This window comes from Sitophilus oryzae, unplaced genomic scaffold (genome assembly GCF_002938485.1).
Source record: "Sitophilus oryzae breed Bouriz unplaced genomic scaffold, Soryzae_2.0 scaffold_177_pilon_pilon, whole genome shotgun sequence".
Classification (NCBI taxonomy): Eukaryota; Metazoa; Arthropoda; class Insecta; order Coleoptera; family Curculionidae; genus Sitophilus; species Sitophilus oryzae.
In genome coordinates, this window is record NW_022146479.1 from 7103970 (window position 1) to 7117497 (window position 13528).

At 29.2% G+C, this 13528-nt stretch overlaps 1 protein-coding gene and 1 long non-coding RNA gene across 8 annotated transcripts in view; one reads left to right on the plus strand and one right to left on the minus strand.

Moving 5' to 3' along the window:
- The window catches only part of LOC115882301 (hemicentin-2-like), a 393218-nt gene that overhangs the window by 58877 nt on the left and 320813 nt on the right, over positions 1 to 13528 (minus strand). The gene's annotated exons all lie outside the window — the stretch shown is intronic.
- The window catches only part of LOC115882308, a 106105-nt gene that overhangs the window by 11350 nt on the left and 81227 nt on the right, over positions 1 to 13528 (plus strand). For all 3 annotated transcript variants that reach the window (XR_004050171.1, XR_004050172.1, XR_004050173.1), the window contains exons 2-3: positions 632 to 828; positions 2762 to 2846. This is a non-coding gene — a long non-coding RNA (uncharacterized LOC115882308). The remainder of the gene's footprint in view (positions 1 to 631; positions 829 to 2761; positions 2847 to 13528) is intronic.

Consider the following 13528-nt stretch of genomic DNA (forward strand, 5'->3'; position numbering starts at 1 on the left):
ATGTGCATTACGAAATATCTAGTGTAAGCTCGGAAGATTGTAAAACTTAGCAAGTCAGTAGAGCGGATGTTCTATTGGAATCGCTAAAACAAGAATGAAAATGGTGGAACGACTATTCGGATATGCCATAAATTAAATTCTTACTCTTATTTTGATGTATAGTTGGTTTCAAATAAATTTTAATTAGTATGTAAAATTTTCTATACAGATACAGTAAAAATATCAGATATTAGCACTTTAATATCTTATATAGACGTGGATTGACCTAATTTAAGCGCAAAAATTTAATACAACCTCTTTGTACGTATAAAAATTAAGAAAGTTATGTATTTACAACATCCCAAGCCAGGCATTTTCACTCTGTTTTTTTTCTTCGTTAATACACATTTGATATGTTTGGTTCAATCTTTTTTTGTTGTGATTCTGTATTTAATTACAAATGTATAGTTTTCAGATTTTTGCCTATACTTGTAGTATAAGACGGTATTACTTGCTAAATTTCATAGTTCTAGGTCAATGGAAAATACCCTATAGATTTTTATTCCCTTGAGAATGTCTAAATATACATTTTTTGCGGCATAAACGGCCGTATCTTTTTTACGTTAACTTAGGAGTTTTATTTTTTTTACAGACTCAAGGGGCTCTAGAGCTGAGTATATGGTTTAAATTTTAACCCGATACTTCTACGCGTTCCCGAGACAGATGGCAGACGGTTGGATGGACAACAAAGTGATCTTATAAGAGTTTCTGTTGAGGTATGGAACCCTAAATATGGACACAATTTAACTGAATACAGTTGCTGTGGTTTGTAGAGTACAGTGTTTAAAAGTAAGTTTCAGAGACATACACTTCTCCAATAAATTAACGCACCACATTATGAAATCATTTGATTATTGAAATTAAAAAAAAAACATAACGTAAAGTTAATTATAGTTAATCTGGGCTATGTTTTCTTTAAGCTTAAGAATAATTTCGAAAAACTAAAAAAAAAAAATTCTGAAATTAGCGGCAAAAGCAAAATTTTACAAAATTGACAAATGCATTTTTAGTTTGGTTTGGTTGGTTAAAAAAAGTTAACAAAAAATTGGCGCATATTGTGCAAAAACTATTCACAATATAAACTGCTGGTAGGAGTTTCTTTTTGGAAAAAAGTATACCGGGTCTGTTTTAAAATCACATCAAGTTTTCTTAAAATTTCAAAGTAGTGCGTTAATTTTTTGGAGTAAGTGTAATTTTCGTAAGAATAAACTAAAAAAATTGGGTACAGGGATATGGCTAGTACTGTAAATTTTCTTCCTCTGTTGGAATTTAATTTAGCGAATAACGAACCGTGTTAAACAGTAAAGTGGTGAATAACGGCAATTAAGACGGTGACAATTCGGTTAAGTAGTCGAATGCAACGTGCTAGACTCAATGGTAAACAACTAATTCGTACTATACGCATTTGCGCCAACAGTAACAACAAGCAATTAAGTGACGGTTGATGCAATTTCACGTGCACCACAACGTCTCGACTATTGTCGAAGGTGTACGCCTTAACTCAATACTGCCGCACAAGATCAAAGGCGGCCACTAGGAGATTTTAGGCCGGTAAATCCAAATTAGATGGACAGATCCAATTTAGGCCTGGGCCCTTAATAATGCTGGATTAAATCGCCATTCCTGTGTCCAGTCTTATTTGAATGATTTATCGGACTTAATTTAAGTTTTTCTTTGTACTCTCTACCGCTGAATGCCCTTTTAGAACTATATTTTCACCTTCTTTCCATACCATTATATTACTCTGAAATGTGGCAATTTTGGCGAGAACAGTAATGGACGTAGAGGACGTTTTAATCTTCATTAAAAATAGCTGAAAAACAAGCGCCCAAAAAATTAATTTTCTCACAAAGCCAAGGTAAGTACGCATTGCAAGGCGTATATATTCTGAATCTATATAAAATTGGCTATAAATTCTCAAATTTTCACAATGTTATGACTATGTTTACTATGTGTCTAAGTCCTTTGAAAATATGTAAAAAATAGCCAAATATTTTGGTCAATTTTTTCCACACATTACTACATACTCATAAAATTTGTAGATTTTGATGAAACTCTTGTTTTTTACTAATTAGAAAGTGTGGATCACGAAAATGTAGGCCATTTTGGCGTTACGAGTTCTGAATCACCTGCAGGCAATATTTTAGCTACTATGAAAAATCGTTCTAAAAATCAAGTTTCTTAAAAAACCTAAACACAAACCTCCAAACCATTATAGATTCTAAATCTAGTAAAATAAAACATTAAATCACCACAATACACCAAAACACTTACTTTTACACTGGACGCGCGTTTCGCTAACCATGTTAGCATCATCAGCAGATGATTAAGACTCATCTAGCAGGTGATTAAGACTCATCTGCTGATGATGCTAACATGGTTAGCGAAACGCGCGTCCAGTTTAAAAGTAAAAGTGTTATGGTGTATTGTGGTCAGTTAGAGTTTTTGTGGTTATTTAGTGTTTATTTTGCTGTGTAACATCAAAGGTTCCAACCCCCAACTGTTATCTTCTAAATCTACATAAATTTTCCCACAAATACTGAAATTTTGAAAACCAACTGATTACTATTTTGATGAAACTACTGTTATTTTCTAACAATATAATAAATACGTAGAATACACTCATTATACAATACGCCATACTTATTTGATGTATAGGATACTTCAAAAAATTGAGAATTAAGTAGAATGTATTCTAATGTTTCTTTATTTTGTTCTATAGGTCCAATTTTCATTGCAACCAAGAATTAAGAGTCCAACAAAGACAATTTTGAGTGATTTAATCAACATACGGCGTCATTATCATGGTAAGTCATTCAAAAATATGCATGTTATAAAGTATCTTTCTTTTATTTTTATTAATTGCACATTTTTAAAGAATACACCAAAATATCTTGACTATTTCAATAATTGATAACCATATTTATAATTATAATATTTACATGTATTATTATAAATTTTTTGAGAGTTTTAGTGGTTCCATATTAAAATAAAGCGAACAAAAGCATCCATTATAGCATCATTGTAATGAAATACTGAATATAATTAGCTTTTTTGTTTGGAATGAAAAAAATGTAAAGCAAAGGAGGCATGGATTGATATTTGCATATTTTCCTTCCCGACACATTGTGTGGTCAAAGAATTAACATATCTGATAAAAAAATATTGGATCATAGTAAATTATGCTGCAAGAAACTTTTCACTGAGTAAACAAATTATAAAGTTGTCACATACAGAAGTTTTTTAAATATTGTTACTGTGCATTAATTCATTGTTAGCCAGTTAGTTTAATACATGAAAATGTTAAATTACAATAGCGATTTCTCAATTATATTTGTATTTTATTTTTTCAGTTACTTCTATTTTATACATAGGTGGTATGTAATAATAACCACGATTGAGAGTATTTATTTATACATATGTTTACAGTGTATAGTTTTGATGAGAGTGTATAATAATCTGCCGTTGACAGTGTGCAAAGAAAACAGGTTCACAATTTGGGCGATTTAACTTTGTCACATGCAGAGCTGCAGATATACGACGTTGATAGTAGTTATTATGGTTCTTTATTTTCATACATTTGTTTCCAAACGACTTTGATTTGTTAGGATTTCTGTTAGTAGAATTCATTTTCAATTATTGGAAACAATAGAGAGAGAGAGAGAGAGAGACACAATCTGTATATGATCCATAAATTATTACAAAATAAAAATATGTACAGTGTGTAGAAATACTGTCCTAAACTTCAGTGGGTTTTACTACAGAAAAAAACAAAAGAAAAAGTTCTTATTAACATATGCTCTAAAATGATTCCTGGTGAAGTTATAGCTCATGAAAGGGTAGTAAAAATATATTGAACATTGCATACTGTTTTCCTCAAAACTTCAGGTAAGCGGGTCATAGAAACTTTTACTTTTATATTGATATGTAGTGTCACCCTTTAAAAAGATTGGTACACTATTCCTATTACATCAATAGGATATATGTGTTTAAAAAATCAATTTTCGAATAACTAAATTTTTAATTACCTTATATATATACTTTCTGGTATCAAATATATGCGCATTTTCTTAATACATTTCTCTACCAAGTTAAATATTTAAAGATATTTAAAATATTTTATAATGGTTAAATTACGTTTTGAATGTGCCTGTAACATTCCACATATGGCCAAAATCTAACACTATTCGGACTGGCTGAATTCTTTACATATGTATGTAACTGGGGCATCAGATTTAGTTAAAACTTTTAACTAAATAAACAGAGATTGGGTTTATACGATTGTAGTTCCCCAACTGTTTGATGTACGTTACTTAAGTTAAGGTATTAAAAATTTAAAATAAATACCCTGGTTTGTTCAAACGAGATTAAATTAAATTGCATGTTAATCTAGAGTCTCTTTTTCTCGGTAGCTAACTCGCGATATAGTTTAAATACTATGGATGAAGTTTGTCATTTTTACAAAGCTTGGCTGGTTATGAATATAGTGGCATATTTTGAGAAATATTTGTCTAATGATAATAATAATGTGTCTATTTTTACAAATTTGTTTTCTAGACTAATAAAATAAGCAATGAAAAGTAACATAAAATGGATAATGAGAATATAGAACTAATTTTCAAACTGCAAAATATTGGTAGATTATTCTTGAGCTTTCTAGAAAATTTAATGTTTCTTGATTCCCTGTCGTACCTTTTATAGGGCTTAATTTAATCTTTTAAATCCTTTTTAAAATTCTATATTTTTTGTTTTCGCTGGTGTGACTGGTCGGATAAACGTGCAGCATACGTTTGAATAAGACAAATTGCCCAAATCTTTAAAAAGTGTATATAAATAAACAAAAGCCGGGATTTAGATACCGATTTGAACGACCTTTTGTTTGTGTTTGATCCTGTTTGAATCGCCAAAAATATTTATCCTGATTTTGCTTGTCGCTCTTTATTCTTATTTTATTTTTCAAACAAAAGAAAAAGAAACAAAAAATATATTTTTTTTTAATTATGAAAATTTCTTTTAGAATTTCATTTAAATTTTTTTGTTATATTAATATTCTACATATATTAATATTATTTCAGAAATCATGTGCCATCTCTCTTGGGGAGATTCCTCACGTAAAAATAAGATTTATTTTTTATATTAACATATATGCTGTTTTGTTTCCTAGGGACAGGGGGTTAAAATCTTAATTTTTTTCTGCAAAGTGTAAGATGTTTAATGCCGATTAAAAGCTGTATCTTGGTATTTTGTCGATTCTGGTCTCCTTGATGAGCTGAATGCAATTTTATTAATTTGCCGAATTCCAAGTCTAATAGCAACCTTTAGAATTTTCTAATGTTATTAACTGTTCAAAGTATTAAATAAGTACTCATCAATTCCTCATAAAAAATATGGAAAAATGTTCCTATAAACATATGTAGGTGCGGAAATGCATTGTTTTAAAGTTACATGATGTTAAAACTTTAACAAACAGGTCGTTTTTAATTATCTTAAAAACCATTTTTTTTTAATTTGCTATAGGTATCACTGAACATCAGTGTTATAAACTTCAATAAAATTTAATAAATTTGATTAAATAAATAATTTATTAATTTTAATTTTTTTAATTCTGATTAATAAAGTCGCGTTTATCCCATCAAGAAGATCGAAATCGACAAAATATCAAGATCTAACTTTTAATCGACATCAGACGGCCTTTACATTTTTTTTAACAAAAAGTCAGTGGCGCACATGGTTTTTTAGAAAAAATATTTCAGTGATATTCCATATGCACGTCCCTGGTAAGTGTGTCGACACTTTCAGAGCATTGGACACATGTTTTTAAAACACCCTGTGTAATTATATTTATGATCCCTTGGAAACGTCATCATTATCAGGCGTAGAAATAATATTTTATTTAACTTTCCTATGTCACTGATTTTCTTTCAGTGATAATTGACAGTATGAGAGGCGCCACCCTGTATTTTAGATAAATATTTGAGGAGTATTAAAAGGAAGTGACAATGGCGATCAATCAATGAATGTCGAACCTAACGCAGCATTTAAACTTTTCTACAAAATATAAATGGCCGAAAAAAAATGATTAATTATCGGTTATAATCAGCGGAGTGGTGAAACTGAATGAACATTAAGGCCACGTCTGTGCCATTAACCTAATATCAGCTTAATCTAGGTCTAAAGTAGTTTACTGATAACAACTTCTCCAAGAAGTCCATGGATTAAAGAGTTATGTTAAAAGTTTGCCAACAAATGCGTCTGTTATTCTTTCACTCGCACTCCTTTTCTAACAACAGGAGAATACTGCGGACGCATAAAATTACTCTTGATTTGAATTAATTGAATATCTCAAATAGGGGTTCAGGAGTGGTTCCTAAGTCTAAAAAAATTAGGGTGTGAATCCTCATATGTTGACCTATTATGGCAAGAATTTTTTTTAAGAGATATTTATAAGTCCATGTTCATGTACATTTTTATTCTTAAAAACGTACAAGGAATCGCACCCACTAATTTTTAGGCTACTTAGGAAAAACCCCGTAGATTTTATAGGTTTCTGGTTTGAGATTTTTACCACAATACACAGGGTGTATAAAATAAAACAAAAAAAACATTCCTTGAAAGGTAGATGAAAATAATATATTTAATTTATTTTTAAGAACATTAGTAATTCTTACAAAACTTTTTATCTCATTTGATACAGTAATTTCACTCAATCAGTCAATTTATTAGTTTGCTAGTTTACATCCTGGATATACAATTCTAGGAAGTAATTAAAAAACAATCTTCAATATTAATGTTTTTCTGGATGATATGAGTTAACAAGTTTTTAATGATAAAGGAAACTTTATTTACTTATTCCACTCATAGAATTGGTTCAATTAAAAAAAAATGTGAAATAGGAAATAATAAATTGTCATATGGCCTTGAATCGTCATAACTAAAATAAAGGTATTTCTCTGATTAAATTAAATGTTTTTATATAGTTTTGAAAATTTGCTAATTCACTGATATTGAACTAATAATAATAATAAAATAGCATGTTTTAAAGTAGACCTACATACTAGAAACATAAACAATAAATAAACATAAAACATTATACGCTATTATTACTGAAACGGATTATCGATGAGGCGTTGCATTTGTAATAATTGATATCTGTATTTAAAATAATAATATTGTTATTTGGATAATTAATTAATGAAAAATAATAGTCGGAATTTCGGTATCAAATTGGATAAATTAATCTCTCTAAAATATACGAATTTGCATGTATTGCGGATAGGATGAGTCAACAAATGTGCTAAAGTAGATATAGAAATTTATGAATGATCTCTTATTTTGTATTGAAATAAATCAGATCAGTTCCAATAAATACCCAATATAAACTCTCGATTATAGATAGTTTTTTCTTTATCCCACACTTGTGATAATTCTATAACTATTCAATTAGAATATTACTGTTAGGTAAAGGGATATAATATTGTCTCGAGATATTGATAATGTATATATAATATGTATATTATAATTGAACATACTGTTTATCATATCTATAATTACTATATAGATTTAGATTTCATATAAATAATACATTATACAGTTACTGCGGATTTTGCAATAGCAAATCTCTTTTTTATAGTCTGTAGAGTTGTTATAATTTTTTAACAATTTATAGTCAAGAAATATGTTCATTTTTAGAGAACAATTATTATAGTTATTAAAATACTGCAAGCAAAACAAAATTAAAAATAGAGTAACTTGTTAGACTTTTTCAGTAATTATTGTTAAAAAATGGTGTTAGAACAGTTTTATTTAAATTGATTCAGTGCTTCGAAAGGCTTAAGGCTTCTCAAAGGTTATTGAATATAAGAGGGATTAATATAAGATCGAAATCTCGACTTAGATTTGCAAATATTTAAGCCCAAATTGAAGTGAACTTTTAATATTAAGTCAATACCTCATCTTTGTTTCTCTCTTCGATTACTTTTTTTATTATAATATGTGACGTACACACACTGACGTATTATAACCTTAGACTAAAGATTATAACACATTAACACCGAAGTGTTTGGAGATTTAATGTGTAGTTCTAATGAAACTGATTTTGTTATTGTTAACTTTTTGATATATAAAGTTAGTTAAGGGATTAAACATAATAATATATTAACAACACTAATTCTATCGTTTAGTAGATGATTAAACCTAACATGGTTAGCGAAACGCGTGTCCAGTGCAAAAGTAAAGTGTTTTGGTGGATTGTTGTGAATTAGTGTCTTATTTTGCCGATTTTAATATATGGTTACTCCTTATCACTAATTCTGTACATCTAAGAGTTAACAAGAGAAAAATACGTGTTACTACTGTCATTAGAACTACACATTAAATCTCCAAACTCTTCACTGTTAATGGGTTATATTACATTAACATACGCCAGTGTTAACATATTATAATAAAAAAATAATCGAAGAAATACAAAAATTACACGTATCCAGTGCAAAAGTAAAATGTTATTGTGGCGAATTAGTGTTTTATTTTGCTATATTTATATTATATTTTATTACCTTCAAATGTCATATTTAAAAATATTGCAAGTTTTGCAGCTATTTGAACATACTGTATATTAAATACCAAAATGAGCATTAAATTTAAGAGTTCATGGAGCTTTTAATATTACAATCCCGTACGTACTATTCAACTTATTACTAAACATATAACTAACATAATATCAGCAAATATGAGATGCATTTCTTTACAAAACCTGTTTTACGTTCGCCAAATGTTATTATTTTAAAATTGAGGGAGAAATATATCATAATATAAATAAGATTTTAAAAACATTTTATGAAAAATATAATATTTTCGCAGTTTTTAATGTTTTCCACAATATCTTTATTGTATGCAATTTCAATATCCACTTTTAAAGATCAGTCAGATTTTAAAAAATATCCGTCACATATAAACGGATAACGATAGAAACTCCGAATCCAAAGACAAGCTTGGATAGTTTGTTTACGTTCTTTGAATGAGTAATGGAAGCATGACATATTGATTGTTATGCAGAAAGACGTATGAGGCATAAATCGTTTTACCAAACTTTTTTCTCTAAATAGATAGTCTCTCTGATAATGTTTGTCTACATTGTATTGTTAGCAAGTTATATGTGCTTAAGAAGATTTCACTCATTTACCGAAATATGTCCTAAAATTACAATTAGTACACACTTCATAAGTTGATAGCGACATTGCGATATAATCAGGAAATACCATGTCAAATTCCTTTGGTTCAGAGTATGTGCATATATAATATAGCAATTATAACTGATTAAATTGTTTATAGTAGCTTACGTTTGATCTTAGACTGATTTCAGCATGTTAACCTGTTATCTGATGACAAACTTATCTAATAATTAGACTTATAAAAATATCGGGCTTATGCACATATCTAATTAGTTTAATCCAATCCTAACTAGATTAAATCATTGTTATTGTTTGCTATTCCTTCAAGTTAGAACTTAGTGTTGCTTACCACACGGTATCTCTGTTTGTATTCCCTCAGATCTATAATCATCAATGTCTGATACAGACAATAATAATATTCCTTTGATTAAACTATTTTAATTGAAGATAATCGATGACGCAAAATTGATTTAGCTTATTAGCAATCGGAGCACAAATATATATCTTCCTGTCATATTTACTCATATTAATCCAATATGAATAATAAGTGAAATATGCCTTGTTATAGGTATTAAATTGCATGGAAAACAATTAATTGGTGTTGAGAAAAAAATGTCATATTTATTGTTATCTACGAGAGCATTGTGATTGCGATTTATATTGTTTAATTATTAATTCATTTTTATTTCTATGTGCAAAATCATTGATGTAGATATTTGTTGTTATAAAAAAATATCTTAAAATAAAATACTTGAGTAAAAAAGTTAAAAATATTAACATACTTAATAATTGTAAAGTATATATAATAATATAAAGGTATAAATAAATCCATAATCGCTAAAATTTGCATTTTTTGAAATGTAAATAATCTAAATTAGAATTTTTAAAAATAAAATTTTGAAACCGCAATTTTTCGCAGGGTTATACAAAAATTCTGATCTAAAATGTGGCCCAATAATCTAAAATTGAACAAGGTGGTCAAATTTAAATGTGCTTTTATAACTTTGTTTATAATCTACTTTGTTTTATTTTTTATTTCCCTAGATTATTTCGTAGTCTTTTTACTTTGTACCATAAATGCTGGAGGTAGGTTCTAATATAAGGCATTTTACCAGACAAATACTATACTGAAATTGGAAGGATAACTAAAAATAAAATAAACCTATTTGTAGTTAGATAGTGGCTTGTTTTAAGGCGGCTTTACACGGTCCAAGTGTACTTGGACCAAATATCTTGGATGCTATGTATTGTATTAACTGTTTTATCCAAGTTGGAAGGTTTAGTAACATCTAAGTAGGTAGGCTGGCATCCAGCTTACTTGGATTTTACCAAGTCAAATCAAAACGCCATCAAATACGATATCAAGTTGTCGTTTGCTCTGCGGCATTAATCGCATATACTTAACGAGCTCTCCATATTTTTGTGTTGGTTTAGTTTTTTCCCAACTGGACGAAAAAAACAGAAATTCAATATTCCAATTATTTCTAACCGTTTACCAAACACGAATTACCGAAGCTTTCTTGCGCCGAGTTTTTCCAACGATATGTTTAAATTGAAATAACACGATACATCTCTGGGAGAATCCCATTTTAATGGAAACTTCGATTTCGTGTTAGGAGTTATATGCCCTTACAATTACTTTATCCAGTGGCACAGCAGCCCAATATTTACACAAATTGATACTAGACAGACGGAAAGAAGAAAATCTCACCCTAATTATTTGCCTATTGATTGGGACTGATTCAAGCCAGATTCGGTTTTGCATTTTATAATGAAATATCTCGATGGAAAATCTTTTAGTCAACGAAATTGCGCGAGAAAATACCATTTCCACGTAATTACTATTTCACTATCTTCCCAGGATGAATTGAAATAGTAAAAATGTAAATCTGAAATGATATAAATTACATTTTTGTGGTCAAATCTACAATATAACAACATTTTTTTTTAATTATTTGTGTACATTTATAATTGAAGGGCTTATTGTAATAACATGATATGCCACAAATCCATAATTCTTAATTATTAATTAAATTTGTTAAAATATAAATTGGAAGACGTTTTAGAGAACTCGCTAGTATTTTACTAACAAATATGTTGGATAAAAAGCAAGAAAAACACTATTTACTAGTTAATAAAACTAATTTCTGTGCTTGAGTGGCTTATCGTGTTATTACAATAAGCCCTTCAATTATATTTATATTATTTGGGTACTTAATACATATTTTAATAGGAAAATGATTACGGAAACGTATAGGAAATTTTATAAAGAGGTAGTGGAGAAAATAAATGTATTTTTATGTATATAAAATTAATTACATGCATTTCTGGTCTTTCTGGTCTTGGGTGCCGATTTTCGTGTGTACGAAGAGTACGGTCAACACGCTGAGCAAAATAAGATGTACTGAATAAAGACAGAAGGCAAGTATTTTCTCAAGCGCATGGAATCTAGCGTCAGATTAAGTGGTTATGTAACAAATACTTCGTATTTTTGCTCTCTCCGACTTACTAGATTGCCATAGCGATTCACTCCTGTACTTGTAAACGCCGACCCAAGGTTTCGCTTGCCAGCAGAGTATTTACAAAATTATTACAAATGTATCAATGCTAAAATTCATTAGTTGTTTTATTTGTCTTGACATTTGTTTGAAGAATATATCAAAAATTGTTTACTGTGGCCAATCAAAAGTTATTTATTTACATATCATTTTTTGTTCTATTACTTTTATTGTATTCCTTGTTGGTTTTAAGTATTAGCATACTCTAGTAATACGATGTTTTTAAATATCAAATGTTAAATTAATCTCTAGAATGTCTTGTTGAAATAAACTCTTTATAAAATATCAGTTTTAAGAAAGTAGCAATGGAATAACGAAAGAATAGTTTTTTAGAACTTTAAAAGAACACAGCGAAAATTGGCATTGCAGCTTGTTAAGCAACGAAACTTGGCAATCAAAAATAATCACGTAATAAATTCTAGCGTCAATCTGTTTAAATAACCAAAACAAAGAAGCTAAATTGAAATCTTCGTGCTGAGGGAAAAAGACTATTTGAATTGGTTTATATTTGTAAATTTTATTTAAAGCTGTTTCTACCGTCAAAGTAAATTGAAATACTAAAAATGATTTAGTGTCAGAATGAAATATACAGTGGTGCCCGGTGGCGTAGAGGTACAGGCTCTCGTCTACCAATCTCAAGGTGTGGGTTCGATTCCCACACCCGGCATTTCATCAGCCGACTATTTTTAAAATAAAAATAGTTTGGGTACCTAGGTCGACTCAGCCTTAAATGAGTACTTGGGATTCACAATCCTGAGGTAATAATAGGCGGTTGAAGCGTAGTGCTAGCCACATTACCTTACTTGTATACCGAACGGCTCTAGTATAGCAAGCTGTACCTTGCTACTCCCAAGGCGTTTAACGTTATATACGGGAGCTATTATTATTATGAAATATACAGTGCCACAGATAAAGTCCGCATCATAAGGATTTTTATTTATTTTCTCTTAATGATTGAGGTCAAAATTGACTTTGGCGTTGGTTTTTGCTTTAAAATAAGTTAAAAATGACATAATAATATAGTTACCTGTTTCGGCTGTTACTCTCAGTTAGAAACCTGAGAGTAACAGCCGAAGTTTCTTTAATCAAAGCAGAAACTATCGTCGAAGTGAAATTCAGCCAAGGCAGCAAATAAAAAAAAGTTTTATATGATGCGGACTACTTTATCTGTATGACACTGTATAAAATATTAAAATAGAACATGATCCAATCCATAACCAAATATAACATTGAAAAAACTAGACAGTACAAAATAAACAGAAATATGATTTTCAAAAAAAATCCTATTAAAACATAATAATTTGCAATTTATATTTTTGTAGGAAAAAAATAGAATGAATTTGGAAAATGTCATGCTGAAACACCTATATATTACGTGATCTTGACTTCAATTAGGTGGCATATTGAGTAATATATATTTTATATGTACAAACAATATTGCAATTCTAACATACCTCAAAGTTGTTATTCATCAATATTGGGCATTAATTTACTTCTAACTTTATTAGCTGAAGGGTTACTGCTTAGGGTTTTGTTTACTCAAGCTCATAAATAAGCGATCGATAATTTTATTATGATCAGAATTTGTATGATTATTTTTTCGCCATTCGCTTTTGCATATTTTTATTTACCCTTTCGAGTTTTTTTTCTTAGGAAGCATCTTAGGGCATATGTTTATAGAAACGTTTTCTTTTGTTTTTATCTGTAGTAATACCTACTGAAGTTTGGTACATTATGATTTTAGAGTTGGGAAATGCACATTTT